Source organism: Pinus tabuliformis, chromosome 4_2 (genome assembly GCF_031772625.1).
Source record: "Pinus tabuliformis cultivar Carrire ecotype Pingquan chromosome 4_2, CPIR1, whole genome shotgun sequence".
Classification (NCBI taxonomy): Eukaryota; Viridiplantae; Streptophyta; class Pinopsida; order Pinales; family Pinaceae; genus Pinus; species Pinus tabuliformis.
Window position 1 is genome coordinate 492,837,188 of NC_142304.1, and position 12,446 is coordinate 492,849,633.

The 12,446-nt window shown below is 38.8% G+C and overlaps 1 non-coding gene across 1 annotated transcript; it reads right to left on the reverse strand.

Moving 5' to 3' along the window:
* Positions 1-1,662: 1,662 nt before the first annotated feature.
* On the reverse strand, positions 1,663-1,746 carry LOC149170124 (small nucleolar RNA snoR60). The gene has a single exon (XR_016260017.1). It is a non-coding gene; the product is annotated as a small nucleolar RNA snoR60 (small nucleolar RNA).
* Between the last annotated feature and the right edge of the window lie 10,700 nt (positions 1,747-12,446).

Sequence of the window (12,446 nt, forward strand, 5' to 3'; positions counted from 1 at the left end):
AAAGTTAAATAACATGTTCCTATAGCTTCCACATGCGAGCCCATCTTGTTTCCTGATAAGATGTTTTGCTCACTTCCCACTGGCTTCCTTAGGTTTTGCAAACCTTGCAAGGAATTCGAAATGTGAATTTTTGATCCAGAATCAATCCACCATGTGTTAATATTAACGTTAACCATATTAGATTCATAACAAACAAATGAGATTAAATTACCTTTGTCCGCAAGCCATTTCTGAAATTTGGCGCATTCCTTCTTCATGTGTCCCTTCTTTTTACAGAAAAAACACTTGGAATACTTCTTGATATCGGCTTGGGGAGGTACTTTACCCTTGGATTGAGATTTTCCCTTTCCACGCGTTGCCAGCATTGCACTCTCTCTCAGTTCCATCACCAGTCTCTCTTCCTCTTGAACACGCATGGTCATAAGTTCACTAATTGACTATTTATCTTTATGTGTGTTGTGTGAGATTTTGAAAGGTCCATATTGGTGCGGAAGGGTGTTCAGGATGTAGTGCACTAGGAAAGACTCCGATATATCAACCTCGAGTTTCTTCAATTGAGCCACAGTGTCCCTCATCTGCATGATGTGCTCTCGCACACCTTTCACACTGGTGAGCCTTAGGGATGAGAACTTCATGATTAGGGTGCTTGCTAGTGCCTTGTCTGAAGTGACGAATTGATCATCAATGGCCTTCAACAAGTCTCGGACCTTTTCATGCTGATCAACGGAACCACGAATACCAGCTGAAATTTTAGTCTTAATGAACATCATGCTTAGACGATTGGATCGCTCCCATCGTTCATAAAGCATGATGTCCGCTGCAGTGCTGGTATTAGTGAGTGCCGATGGTTCATATTTCCTAATAGCATAATCTATGTCCATCCACCCTAAATGAAGGAGAATCCTCTCCTTCCAAATCTTATAGTTATCTCCTTTAAGTTCGGGAATGTCACAACGAATTTCAGAGAAATTTGCAGGTTGTACTACTGCATCAAAAAAAAAATAAAAAATCACATGCTTATGTTAAAATTGAGGCTTAATAAACTTTCATGTTTTACCAATGTAAATCATGCTCAAAAATTGAATCTAATGATATAAAAATTGCCTGTGGGCTAAATTTTCAATTCAAACAGATTCAATAAAACTTTTTGATAAAACTTATTAATTCATAACTCCTGTGGGTAGGTTATGAAATTTTATCCTAATTAATTACATAAATATAATAAAAATTCCTGTGGGATAAAATTTATTATATTTAGTCTAATTAATTACAATTTAATGTCTAAATAATCTTTATGTGATCTAACCAATCAAAATATATAATTTTATTTAATTAAAGATGCTGTGGCCATTCTCTAATTAATTAAAATTATATGGATCACTAGACATTAATTTTGTTTCATAAACAAAACTTAACCAGAGAGAAAAATAAGGTTTACTGAAAGGAGTAAGTCAAAATGACATTTTAAATAAACTCCATATAACTGTAATAAAATATTCATGAGCGGCGATGAACAGTTATTTTACAAAAAAGAAAAATCATACTAACAAATCATTTTTTTTTTTGTTATATTAAAATAGTACAACAAAAACCAAATAACCACATAACAAGTTTATCTAATCCACTAAAGCATTTTTCTACACACAATCAGCTAATACATCAAGCGTCCAAAACTTGAATGCCACTTAAATGACATCATCTCATGATGTCCTGAAGGGGAATCCAAGTATATCTCATCCTCCGCTTACATATTGCTGCTTTTAAAGTCCATACATACAAAGAATAACAACATAACCATGCACAACAAATTCAATCCCAATGCAACACATAACATTGAAATATACATATCCCGGATGCGGGTGGTTTCAATGTGTAGCGGGTCAATGGCTCGTCACATGGGCATGTGTCAGCCCGTACGAGCCACGTACTCCAGAACCGATGTTCATTTAAGGGCGGCGACGAATGTCCATCTGCGCGTTTTAAGACGAGTCCCTTCATCATTTACTGTTCTCCTTGGTAGAGGGAAAATGGAGTTACAAAGGCTTGGCACCTCTGTCATTCTCCCGCAGTTCTGCGTAAGGTTTGGGTGCTCGGAGGTGGCATTAGCTTACTCTCTGGTTCTGAGGGAGGTTACGAAGGGGCATTCTTGCTCTTTGGACATTCCGGGGATGCAGCGTGAGCGCCAAAGGATGATCAGCAGGCGCGGAAGCTCCAGAGGTCGTGCTTCGTCACAGAGGCAAGCTCTTTCCCCCTCTTCCTCAATTGAGGTTTCTTCCAACCGCAGTCGCTCCAGAGGACGTGCAGTTGGCCGAGGTAGAGCGATGGAACATCGAGAAATTATGGAATGTGGGCACTCTGCGCATCCCATGGTGAGATATCGTATTCCATGTACTCTGTCAAATTCAATTTTTATTGTTACGGTTTCGGTGGAGCATTGTAGCAATCCTGGTGGGCAGGAAGACGATTTGCAAGCAAGCCCTCCTCGGATTCCTGGGTTGGCTCCCACTGTCGAAATGCAAGTTCCAGCGGTTGATATGCAGTGCCCCGTCATTGACAGTTCCTCCTCAGACCCTCGGGCAGGCCCAAGTGAAATTGCGCAGAGGAACACGCTCCTCGAAACGGACATCCCCAAGCAATTCAGATGCAAAGCGGAGGAAGATCTGCACACAATAGATGAAGACTAATTCGACATGCAGTTCGCCACTAGTCTCTGAGAAAGGGATTTTTTCTCTGTTTGCTCTCACCGCCATCGTGTATGTGTCAGGACTCTGTCCTTATGTATTTCAGTCCATATATGTTTTTGTGACGGATATCCTTATTTGTTCCAGTCCTTATGTGTTTCAGTGTTTCAGTGTCGGCTATCCATGTATGTTCAGTGTCGGTCTTATGTATTGTCGATATGGTTCAGTGTCGGTCTTATGTAATTTTGGACATGATTATTCCTGAGCATTCTGTCATTCTCTCGACAGGAAACACAGGGCTACGGCTCTGCTGTAACACTGCTGATGTAAATTTTGACCTTTTTGTAATATAATAGATTAGTCTGATTCAAAAAAAAAAAAAAAAAAAAAAAAAAAAAAAAAAACATTGAAATATACATATAATAAACCAAAAAAAAAAATGTAGCGATAACTGAAGGCTAGTACTGCACCATAGAAAAATAACACAGTTCTATTAATAAAGGCAGTCTAGCACTTTTCTGGGAGTAGCACAGAAAAGCAAGCCGTACACATAGCATAATATTATAGAATATAACAGCATAACTGAAACCACATAAATTTATCATTTTCCTTACCAGAATTTCAAAATTTTAAAACAAAAACGAAGAGGTAATTCCAAAAACCAAAGTCATATGATTTCCTCAAATTTGCATCTAGGATACCGCCATGAAACACAATTATTATGGGTTGGGATAAGCCCATGAAACTCAATGTGCTCAAATGAGAGTTAGAAAAGGGCGCCACAGTCGAGCTGCATGCGCTCCCAAGCCAAATGGTATATGACTTCATCAAATTTGTCACGCTGGAAACGGCAATACAGAGCAGGAGAAAAAAGGGGTGCACAGAAAGACAAAAGGGCGGCGAGAGCACACCAAGGTAGAGATAATAGAGGCTCTGATACCAAATGTAAAATATTATAACAACGATTCTATATGCGAAAAAAACTGAAAGAATCGTTTTAATGCCCAGAAAATAAATTACCTCCAGCCATTGGTGATGTTCTTGATGCAAACCACAGTCCACTTGCTTCTTTACTTCAGCACTCCACCTTCAATCCAAGAAAAAGAAAAGAATACAGAAAACCTGAAGGCACTTCCAAGCTATGCTCTCTCAGCTAGATGGTGTAAAAAAACTAAAGGGGATTGAGATGCAAGCTTGGGGACCAAACAGATAAATTTATAGCCAAGCTTCCATCAAGCTTCTGATGGCTATGTGTCAGGTGTTCCACAGATCAAGGTAGAGAACTCTAGATGGAGTAATGGACCACTTCAGAAGCTCCAACAAGAAAATTAATTAACTGCAGTTGATTTCCTTAATTTAAGGAAATTACTGCAGTTGGTTTCCAGAAATTAAGGAAAGACTGCAGTTTAGTTCCATAATTGTAGGCAGCATTTGTTAAAGAAATAAATGGAGCTTAACATTCTCCCACTTGGTCCATACTCCCAAAATTAGTGTCTCAACTTAAAACCCATTGATAATCTGTATTAAGTAATAGATACATGAATCATGGCGATAAGTCCTCTAATAACGAGTATTATCTTCCATGTATTACTATGTATTTATTCTTATTATAATTTATGTGGCAACAATTTCTTAATGAATAAACCTTATGTTTATTCTTGGTCCTTCTTAAATGAATTTTCTCAAATCAACTTAAAGTGCACATAAATATGAGAAAAAACATCACAATAATTAAGAATTTCATTAAAATAACATTGTCCATACAATGAGAAACTACATAATGGAACCAAGTCCCATATTCATTACATGATCCTTGAATTTAAACGGTGGCATGCCCTTAGTCAAAGGATCAACGATCATCAACTCAGTGCTGACGTGCTCAATGACCACTTTCTTTTCTTTAACACGTTCCCTTATAGCTAAATACTTAATGTCGATGTGTTTATTTCAACTCCCACTTTTGTTGTTTTTAGCCATAAAAACAACAGTTGAATTATCACAATATATTCTCAATGGCTTAGAGATAGAATCCATAATTCTAAGCCCATAAATGAAACTCCTAAGCCATACACCATGTAAAGTAGCCTCAAAACAGGAGACGAACTCGGCTTCCATAGTGGAAGTGGCAATCAAGGTCTGCTTGGCACTCCTCCATGATACAGCTCCATCGGCCATCATAAAAATGTAACCTGATGTTGATTTACGTGAATCAACACATCCAGCAAAGTTAGAATCTGAGTAGCCAATTACTTCCAAGTTGTCCGTCCGTCTATACATAAGCATGTAGTCTTTGGTTCCTTGAAGGTACCTCATTACTTTCTTTGCAGCTCTCCAGTGGTCTAAACCTGGATCATTCTGATATCGTCCCAACAATAGAACCGGGAAAACGACAAGATGCTGACCGTGAATACAAAGTAAAAGTGAAAATAATATAGCGAATCAGGAAAACGATAAGATGCTTATCGCGTGAATACAATATAAAAATGAAAATAATATAGAGAATCGGGACAACGACGATATGCTTCCCGCCTGAATACAAAATCAAAATGAAAATACTATAGAATCGGGACAACGACGAGATGCTTTCCGCGTGAATACGAAATAACAAGATGCTTATCGTGTGAATACAAAATAAAAATGAAAATATTATAGGATCAGGAAAACAACCAGATTTTTACTACGCGAATACCAAATAAAATTGGAAATTATATAGAATCGGGACACAAGATGCTTATAGCGTGAATACAACATAAAAATGAAAATAATATAGAATCGAGACAACGACAAAAATGCTTGCAGCGTCCATACAAAATAAAATAAAAAAAGTCAGAAAGGGAAACGGGTGTTGTCTATGTTTTGACTTTGTGGTTCGAATTTCGTGACATTATTAGTGAGGGTGGGTGAGATTGTAATTTTTGGTTATTTAAAATATATTTTTTATTACTTAAGTGAATTTAATATTTAATATATTGAATTTTTTTTATAGTATTTGGAGTATTAAGATTATATAATTTATATTTATATTTTTAATAAATATTTGGAGGAAGTGATTTTTAGCAATAAAATTGGTAAAGTCGCAATCGCTTTGCAGAGTAGGTATTTTTCGTAATAGAAACAAGGTTAAAGTCACAAACTACCATAAAGGAGCAGGTGACTTTCATAATCAATGTAGGAGAAATAGTTTTTTCCGCCAGAAATCAAGGTAATAAAAAATATTAACCAAGGTAATAAAAATAGTTTTTCCACTTCGGAGTTAGTGATTTTTGTAATCATTATGATGATTCATTGTAAAATAATCAATGTGATGTTTTGGAGGAGTAGGTGGTTTTCATTATCCAGGTAAAAAAATAGTATTGAGAAAGCCACAAGTTTATAAAGGAATATGTAGTATTTATAATTAAAGTAATATAAATAAAAGTGATAAAAGTCACAAATTTTCATAAATAAGTGACTTTTATAATCAATGCAATAAAAATAGCATTAGGAAAGTCATAACCATAGCCATAGCCATTTATAAAAAGCAAGCAATATTCACTCTTATACAACATTTAATGTAGTGAGTGGTATATAAATAATTAGATTATATATATATATATATATATATATATATATATATATATATATATAATTAAAGTTGTTTGTAGTTGATTTTCTTAACCAATATAATAAAAATAGAATTCACAAAATCACAAATACTTACTGATAGTTTTGATAATCAATAGAATAAAAATTTGATATGCAGAATCACAAGCATTTATTATGGAGTACAATATAATATGATAGGATGGACAAAATTAAAACACTCACAACCCGAGGATGGAGCGCGGAGCGTTGAACAAGGAAGGTAGGGCAAGGGTTTGACATCTTAGGGTTTACAGAAGCTGAAGAGAACGGGAGATAACGACGGGGAAAAGCAGAAGGGTAATCCCTCTGCAAGCAAGTACGAGCTGCGAATCTATAACACGAGGTAGGGGATAAACAATACCAGACAGAGCTGAAGGAAACCATGGAAAGCAGGCAGGGGAGGGGAGAGATCCCCTCCTACAAAAATATAACGGCAGGTGAAGCAAGCGGGAGCGGAATGCAGAGAAACCCAAAGGAGAGTAACAAAGATGCGCCAGTACTAGGGAACCATTGGCAAACCAAGACAGGAGGTCGATGCCTACCAAGGGCACAGAAGAAACCAAGGTATGTAATACCCAATAACAAACTCGAAGATTATAGATGCTATATGAGAGATCATGCCTTGATATGCAAGTTTGTAGGGTTTTGGCCATCAGAAAAGGACCTAGTAAAATGGATACAGCAAAGATGGAAGCCAAAAGGGCATATAGATCTAAAACTAGGAGCGAAAGGATTTTTCACAGTGATATTTGCAAACCTGGAAGATAAGGAAAGAACATTTGAAGAAGGACCATACTTTATGAATAATGTCGGCTTGTTCATGAGACATTGGGAAGAAAGATATAACCCGGACAATGAGAAAATGCTAGCAGCACCCATTTGGGTCAGATTATTTGGCCTACCAGTGGAGTTCTGGGACCCTGACATTCTGGAAGGGATTGGTAATACAATTGGGACCTTCGTCAAAGTAGCTGAGTCAACAAAAAGAGGGAAGTACACATCTTATGCAAGGATATGCGTCTATATGAATATAGCAGAGCCACTGCCTGAATATATAGAGCTAGAATACCATGATGAGATATGGCAGCAACCAATGGATTATGAACACATACCTTTCAGGTGCAGAAGGTGCCATGAATACGGGCATCTTTACAAGCATTGCCCTTTAAACAAAGAAGAGGAAATATCAAGAAAACAAGAAGAAGAACAAAGGAGGGCAGAGAGAGCAGATGTTGGGGAATTGGGCTTCCAGGAGGTCCATAGGAGGAAAAAATCAGGCAAGGAAGGAATAAGGATACAACAACAAGAGAAACCTGTAATAGTTGAAAGTCAAAATAAATTCCAGGCCCTACAGGAGGATGAAGAAGAGAACGCAGGAAAAATGATTGAAGAAGATGACAATGAGAATGAGCCAATGGAAATTATTAAAGAGACAAAGGATAAAGACATAGCTCACATCAGGGAGGCCGAAGAAGGGGTAGGGGAAAGCCTGGAGATAACAATAGAGCAAGCCCAGACAGGGATAGAATCACAAAAGGACAGTGGGAATGAGGAGGAAAGAATCATGAGGAAATTGCTACAGGAATGGAAAAATCTTGATGAGAGATTTATCCCGGAAACTCAGAAACAATTATATAAAGAAACATTCCAAAAATACAAGGAGAAGAAAGGCAGCACCTCGGAAAACCAAATAGACCAAACAGGGGCACAAGCAAGCCACAGCTTGGGAATGGACAGTACTGGCAAGGGGGGCAGAAAGAGAGGTAGAAGAACACTAAATGAGACTATACAAGCGGTAGGAGAAATCCTGGTCAACTCAGGTAGGGTTATACCCCTATCAGAGGTTTTCCAACAACCACCAAAGAAGTTTTAAATGATAGTCACAAGTTGGAATATTAGGGGCCTCAACAGTAAAGGAAAGCAGAGGTATTTAAAAGAGAGGCTGAAGAAAGACAAACCTGGTATCATGATAATCCAAGAGACGAAAATTAGCTCGCAACAATTGGAAGGAATAATTAAAAAACTAAGAATGCAATATGAGGTAATGGGCCAAGATGCGAGTGGTACAGCAGGGGGCCTAGCAATCATATGGAACCCTGAGGAGATAATATTTGAAAACTGGATAAGCCTTCCCAGAATCCTCACTGGGTTGTTCAGAATAGTAGGATCAGCGGAGAGGATCCTCATTTCAGGAGTCTATGGACCGCACATACCAAGAGAACGAGAAAATTTTCTTAAGAACGTGCAAGCTGCTAGAAGGATATCCCCTGGAACACCCTGGATAGTAGGAGGAGATTTTAATATGATTAGAACTGCAGATGAAAAGAAAGGTGGCATAAGAAGACCAGATCAGAATATGGAGGCATTTAATGAGATGATTACAGAACAGAGGCTGGTGGATATACCAACAATTAATGGTATTTATACATGGAACAATCGAAGAGGGGGAAGAAATCAAATAGCTTCTAGATTAGACAGATTCCTTTTATCAGAACAAATTATGAACCGGGATGTTTTTGTGGAAGCAAAAATAATGCCCGCAATAGGCTCAGATCATTGGCCGATCAGGCTGGAAATAGATATCAAGAAAAATTCAGGTAAAAAACCATTCAGGTTTGAGGCCTTTTGGCTCAGGAACCCTCAATTCTTACTAAAAACAGAGGAATGGTGGACTCAAAGTACACTAAAAGGAAAAGGGAAGATGCACACCTTCCAGCTAAAGCTCAAAGAATTGAAAGGGAAAATAAAGAAATGGAATAAAGAAGAATTTGGGAATATACTGGAGGAGAAAAATAAACTAGAAAAAGAAATGGAAGAAATACAACAAAGAATAATTACAGAAGGACGAACGGAGGAAAGATGTAAAGAAGAAGGAGTCATAATAAGTCAACTAGAAGAGCGGAGGAAACAGGAGGAGATCCTGTGGAAACAAAAAGCCAGGGTCAACTGGTTACGGGAAGGAGAAAGAAACACCAAGTTCTTTCACCAAGCTATGATACAACATAGACAAAAGAATAGGATTTTCTCCATTAAAAATGAAGAAGGAGAAAGGATAATAGAACAAGAAGGAATTGAGAAAGTATTGGTTGAACACCACAAAGAAATTCTGACAGAACCACAAAATGATCGTACAGCAGCTATAGAACGCATATGTAATGAAATCCCTAAAATAGTAACAGAAGAGCAGAACAAGGCCCTGATGAGAGCAGCAACGCTTGAGGAAGTGGAAGAAATTGTGAAGAGTATGAATAAAGGCAAAGCACCAGGACCTGATGGATACACGGTGGAGTTTTATCAAGCAGGATGGCATTTTCTGGGTAAGGAGATCCTGGAGGTAGTAGAAGAATCCCGCATGAAACAAAAGGTATGGCCAGCTATAAACTCGACTTTTTTTACCCTGATCCCTAAAAATGCTAACTCTGAAAATGCCCAGGGTTTTCGCCCAATTGCCTTGTGTAATGTAATATACAAAATAATAGCCACTCTGATAGCAAAAAGATTAAAACCCCTTCTATCTAGCTTAATTTCTCCAGAACAAACAGGATTTGTCGAGGGAAGACAAATTCTTGACGGTTTAGTAGTAACACAAGAAGTGATACACTCTCTAAAAAAGAAGAAGCAGAAAGGAATGATGATAAAGCTTGATTTGTCAAAAGCCTATGACCGCTTGAGTTGGAAATATCTCAAGAAAGTCCTGGAGACCTTTGGTTTCAGTAACAGATGGATAGAATGGGTGTACAACATGATATCAACTCCTAATTTCTCAATTCTAATAAATGGGGTACCTACGACAACTTTCAATGCTACTAGAGGAATAAGGCAAGGGGACCCTTTATCTCCTTTCTTATTCATAATGGCAGCAGAGGGTCTAGGAAGATACTTTAAAAAGGAGCTGAGGGAAAGGAGAATTAAGGGCTTAAAGTTATGGGGAAACAATCTGCCCATAACCCATCAACAGTTTGTAGACGACATTATGCTATTCTGTGAGGTCTCAATAAAAGAAGTAAGGAATATCAAAAGAATCCTGGACCTGTTTATGGAGGCATCGGGTATGGAAGTTAATAAGGAGAAATCATGTACTTTCATATTTAACACTATGGATTCAATCAAGACTCATCTAACCAGAACGCTAGGGTTCAGGCAGGGAGAACTTCCAACAAAATACTTGGGGATTCAGTTAGATACAAATCCCACAAGAATGGTAAACTGGCAGAAGATTATTGAAAAACTCAAGAACAAATTGGCAAGCTGGTCTTTTAGATCTCTGAATATAGCAGGCAGAATAGTTCTACTGAAGTCAGTCCTCCAAGCAATACCTATTTACCCCAACTATAGCAGGAAGAATAGTTCTAGAGAGGCTTCCTTGGGCCATCGAGGTGTAGTCTCTGCAATATAGAAACTGAAACCCAGGAACACATTCTGAACAACTGCTCGTTTGCTCGGCATATATGGGAAGAGGTCAGAAATCTTTTTGGTAAATTAAACAGAGACCCCAGTGACATAAAAAAGACCATTTTTCAATGGAGTAAAGAACAATTCCTCTGTAAAGTGGTCAAGAGAGCTTGGAATCTGACAGTGGGTTTTGTGATATGGCTCCTATGGAAGGAACGAAATCGAAGGATTTTCTTAGACAAAAATAATAAACCAGAAGGAATATGGAAAAGAATTCTAAACTCTATTAGAGAAACGGTTCTGGCCGAAGACTGGGATGAGGAAGATTGGAAAGCAAATCAGGAAGAAGGACAAATCCTAACAAAATTAAATCTGAAATTTGATATGATATACCCCAAGAAAGAAAGACGGCAAAGTACTCAGATTCACAGCCCAGAGCAGTTCAGATACCCGAGAGAAAAATTCATCAAGTTGAATTTTGACGGGGCCTCCAAAGGGAACCCAGGGAATGCAGGCTTTGGGGGCATCTTTAGAGACAGTGAGAAACACACCAGATGGGTGTACGCGGAATGGGGAGGTGAAATGACTAACAATGAAGCAGAACTGTGGGCGGTGCATCAAGGGTTAAGGATAGCTGTAAGGAATAGCTACATGAACCTAGAGATAGAGGGGGATTCACAGGTGGTAGTAGAGATGCTCCGGAAACTCAATAATGGGAGAAACTGGGAGCAGATAGCTGGAAGCTGGAGGACAGCCGGGATTGTTCAAGATTTGGCGGAATTATTAAAGAGAATAGACTATAAAATTATCAATCATGTCAGAAGGAAGGGCAATAAGGCTGCAGACTTCCTTGCCAACTGGGGGAGTAACGAACAGGAAAGGAAAATTGATAACAGATGGCCTACAATAATGAATAATCCGAGATGGGAGGAACTTGCAACCATAATCACTCAAGACCATGATGAATCCACAAACCAATAAAAATGATTGCAAGAGATCCCCGATCGGGGTGATTTCGATGGTGTACAGAACAATAAATTCAAATCAGGTGAGAAGGAAGGACAAGACAGAGGAGGGTCAGGTAATTATGAATAAGGATAGAGAGATCATCAGAAGAGAGCGCATCTCAAGGAGGAACGTTGATGGAGTGGTGACGGAGGGAGGTGGAAATGACAGAATGTCAGAAATCAAACATGAGTATGACAGTACGAAGGAAGGACGAAAGGACGCAGGCGGTGAAGGAGGTAACAAGTGGCAAGTAGAACGGGCAAAGGAAGCAACGAGAAATTGGAAGAGACGAAGACATAAAAAAGGAAAGCGGGATAAAGGAAAGCAAACGCGAAAGGAAACAATAGAGAATTGGTGAAGAGGTAGGGTGGCGAGGGCTCGGACCAAGATAACAGGAGGACAGAGGAGCTGGAAAATCCAAACAGACAGTGCAGAAGGTAAGGGTCGAATGGCGACAAGAAGAAGGTCGAGGAACGATGGGAGTGAAGCCAATGGAGAACGAAGCAACCAGGAAAAGAAAGGAAAAGGAATAGCGGAAGAAGAAATGGCTGAGGATATCTTAATTGTCCAGGAAGATTCAGAGGATGACATAGAGATGTTTGATTCGGACCAGGACAGAGGGGAGCAGGCACGAGAGAAGATTAGGAGGGTAGTAAAGCCCGGGACGAATGACAAGCAGGAGACCAGGGAAGATGACGAATGGAGAGGTCAAGGGCGAGAAGGAGGTCGTGATTTCGGCAG